Below are 4,263 nucleotides of genomic sequence, written 5' to 3' on the forward strand. Positions count from 1 at the left end.
ATATATGGTTCATATGTTCTGAACCATATGTATTTTTTAGCCTCAAAAAATGGAAGCAAGGTAAAGTACAAAACAAAGACAGAGAACACTAACCTTGTCTGGCATGGAGGACAGGAAGGTGGGTGGGGAGGAGGTTATTTTTGGGAGGGGAGTCCTGCTCCATAAGGACGTCAGGGAGCTCTCCTTTAGAGGTTTCCTCTCTTCTTTATATTTTAGCTGCAGGGTCAGTTTTGATGAAAACTATGCCCAATGGCATTTGGTTTTTTCCTACCCTGCATAACCCTCAGAAAATGAGAGATGTTTTTGTCCATCAGATTCAACATTCTGTTCCTTATATTTGTGTTGCGATGGTGCCCCTCCAAGAAATCCTGGCACTCTTTTCCGTAATGGATCTTATCACATCACAGTTGACTTCTGATCTGTATTCCTCTTCCTTAGTAGAATGCTCTGTGACAAGTGCCTTCTGGTGCTCACTCTGGAATTCAGCAAGTTTTTCCATTGTCAGCTCCTCTGTATCCGCATCATTCGAATCCAAACCTATACTCTTGCCCATGGACATAATCTCCTCCACTCCTTGTGCCCCAGACCTGCAAAGTCACATTCAGTGACACGTTCTGGCCACATTTTCCTCCAGGATGAATTTAAAGTGCTATACATGACAACTTCCCAGGCTGTGTCGATGAGGTTGATGGTGTAGAGGACACGGAAATGCTTCTTTCAGAACTCTTTCAGAGTCAAGTACGTCTCCCCATTAAAACACCTGGTGAAGAGGGCCTTTGCATACAGCTTTGTGAAGTTACAGATCACATGCTGGTCTGTGAGCTACGGAAGAGGTGTCGTGGGGGTTGGGGTGACCTTTGTGAAGTCACACTCAGTGTCCGTATCATCCACTAAGGCTGGAAAGTGGGCCTGGGTATTGTCCGTCAGAAGAAAGCACCTTTCAGGCAGGTGATGGTCAGAAAGACCATGGTGGGTGCGAACACCTCATGCAGTCAGTCCGTGAACAACTGCCATGTGACCCAAGCTTTCACACTGACCCTCTGCACGGCAGGCAGTCTGGATTTGTTCGTATTCTGTTCCTTGAAAGCACTTGGGGCCTCAGAATGGTGCGCCAGCAGTGGTTTTATCTTTAGGTCGGTGTTTGCATTGGCACACAGCAAAAGGGTCAGTCTGCCCTCGGAGTCTGCCCTGGCAGTGCTTTTTTTCTCCTGTGTGATACAGGCTCTGTTAGGCATCTTTTCCAGGAGAGCCTTGTTTCACTGCAGCTCTACACTTGTTGAGTTACGTATCCTTCTGCCTTCATGAATTTTGCAAATTTTTTCTTGTAGGTTTCTGTGGTGACCTTGTCAGAACTGGAAGCCTCACCATATCTCCTTTTGTTATTTGTTTGATTGTTTATTCTTTCAAGATACATACGAAAATATTTATTGATGAAAAGAACTGTATTTCAGAGACTTCATGTTGTAGGAGTTTTTCTGTTATTTCTGTCACTAAGCCCTTGATTTTTCACATTAAGGAGGGAAAGAAAAAAAGCTAAGGATGCTGCTTGAAGCACTTCTTTCCCGGTTGCCATCACAGTATTGATCCTTTGCCAAAATATATGTGATGAGCTTCAGCAGGACTCTGCTTCTTACAGGTACTCTGAGGCCTGCCCCGCCGAGTTGGATTGGGATTTTCTCCCAACACCTCCGTTCTGTGATTTTACTTCGTATTACAGACTAGAAATTTAGTCTCAACTTTGAAAGGCTCCACGTCACTTTCTCTGCAGTAACGTTCTGCTCCAGGGGTGTCCAGGGTGTGGCTTCCACCAGTCTGCTGGTTGTAGCCACTGTCCGCCTGTCTGTTCCTGCTTCCACAAGGGAGAGCGAGCACTGCTTCCGCAGGGGGTGACAGAGCGCACTTGCAGAGTTTTCCACGCTGAAGGCAGTTCCGCACGCAGTCAGGCACAGGCGAGCTCCCCTCATCAGCTGGCTCCCTAATCCAAATGTGCTCATCTGCTGCCTCTGCAGGATCAACCACGTCCGCAGTTGTTTCTTCTAGCTCTCAACAGCCTGCAGGGCAAGTTCTTTCCCAGAGCCAGGCTGAAGCTGGGCAGTAGACACAGCAGGGGTCCTCCCGCAGCATCCCTTCCTCCGGAAGAGACGTCGGGGACAGGAACATTCTCCTTATCTTCCTCCTCTTCACTGTGAGTCTCAGAGCAGAAGGAATCTGGATCAGCAAGGCCCGGTATGAAGTCCCACCTCTGTCCATCTCCAGTCTCATAGGAGACCGATTTTCAAGTGGTGAGCAGCCGTCTATGTAAGGATTTAGGATACACGGATTAGTAGTTCCATTAGAATTTATTCCAGACCAGGCATCTGGAGAGTGAAAAGTACACTTCCTTTGTTCTGAGAGTGGTGTCTTTGCTTTTTGAAGTTCTACTGGTGATAAAGTGGGTGAAGAAATAGCTCAAGGACGGGTTATGCTTCCCAAACTACTTTTTTGCACCATCGTGAGGAGGACTGGAAGAAAACTGCCCTGAGCCTGGTATCTGCAGAGGGCTTCCACACCGTGCAGGAGATAAATCTATTGAATAAAACACCCCAAGGGACTCGGACCCTCCTCTGAGGACTTGAAGGCAAAGCTGACAGAACTCAGAGATACTTCCTTCCCCATCTAAAAAGAGCTTTCTTCTGAGAGATGAAAAACTGAGATTTTCAGGAGACTCATCAGCAAATTCACTAGCTCTAAAATAGTCACCTAATACGTTTTCTAAGGTAAAATCCACAGGAAGAGACAGCAGTGTCTGACAAGCAGCATTACTTTTTTTCAGGGCGAACGGTCAGCTCTCTTCCAAGCAGAGAGTCACTATTTATGTTAACACTGGCAATTTTACAGATTTAAAAACAGCGGGATTGGCAAGAGTGTGTTCATGGAGATTAGAATAATACTTGGGCTTTCAAAAGGATTGAGACAGGGATCCTTCCTGGAGTTTCTGGTGTTATCTGCAATTTTAACTCTGTGACATCTCCCGTAGCATAGCAAGCAAACTACAGGTGTGTGTTTGAAGGAGGCCCTCGGTTTAGAATCTGGGGCACTCCCAGGGGGCCCGGCCAGTTGCCATGATGGAAACAGACCACCTCACTGTATCTTATCACACCGCAGAGGCCACTTTTCTTGCAGAATTTACCAAAAGAGGCCCTGGTGAATTTAAATTGATCACTTGTACTTGTAGAGCAGTTTTCTTGCACTAAATCATTGTGCAACTTCCTGGCTTTTTCACAGATCATAGCTTCACTAATGCTATCCCCTGTCAGCTGTTTCTCATTTGAACAAACTGAGAATAGTTTTCCCACCTCTTGTAGCACTTGTGTCCTCTGCCTGATTGACATCTCTTCTGATGGCATCTTTATTCTTCAAGATAGGCGAGATTGTCAACTTTGCCATTTTGAACTCTAAGGCCAGGTCAGTCACAGGAATACCACGCTTTTGGGTTTCTGCAGTTTCCTCCTCCAATTACATGGTTATTTTCTTTGAAACCTTCTTACCACTCTCAGACTGCACTTACTTGTTACCGACATTACTGCTTCGCACATTCTCATCCCCTTCATTACTGCTCTGGGGTTTCTTTTTACTATGATGCTCGTTCTTTGCTTTTCTTTGGAGCCGTGCTGCACTGAGTTATACCGTACAGCACTGAGTACACTAAATCTCACATGACAGTGCTTCACAGAAAGGGTACCCATCTGTCAGCAGCCACCATCTCAGCTAGAGTTAGCCACAACTACGTGTCCGAGCAGGGAAGATGGCTGCGTTGGTATTCACGCAGGGAAGAGGGCCACAGGCATGTGCATCACCCAATGCAGACTTTGCAACTGGAAACCAATTTTTTTCATTAAGTTTATTGGTACATGATGATGATGAGCATTCATTGTCAATGAATGATGACATTCATTCTGGGCCTCTGTACCTTTACATGATATAGCTTGGTTCTTATTCCCCTCCCTTCCCTTCAACACCTCCACCCCTCCCTATTTACATAGACTTTGTTTCTGGTTTTTCCTTTTCTTATATTTATTTCTTTCCCTTCTTTCCTTTCCCCTACTCCCCCATTTCCCCTCTGCTTTAAACCTTTTCTTACTATTTCACATTATTGTACACTTTGATCCTCATTTATACTTTCAGTTTTTCACACCAGAGAAACTATTCTATATTTACATGCGTGTCCTATTTATTACATTGAAGAGAATGCCTTCAGTGTGCATCAATTTAGATGTAAATATC

At 45.3% G+C, this 4,263-nt stretch overlaps 1 pseudogene; it reads right to left on the bottom strand.

The window, feature by feature from the left end:
• Positions 1 to 331: 331 nt before the first annotated feature.
• On the bottom strand, positions 332 to 3,560 carry LOC104870512 (annotated as a pseudogene).
• Between the last annotated feature and the right edge of the window lie 703 nt (positions 3,561 to 4,263).

This window comes from Fukomys damarensis, unplaced genomic scaffold, assembly GCF_012274545.1.
Source record: "Fukomys damarensis isolate Sample0158 unplaced genomic scaffold, DMR_v1.0_HiC HiC_scaffold_28, whole genome shotgun sequence".
Taxonomy (NCBI): Eukaryota; Metazoa; Chordata; class Mammalia; order Rodentia; family Bathyergidae; genus Fukomys; species Fukomys damarensis.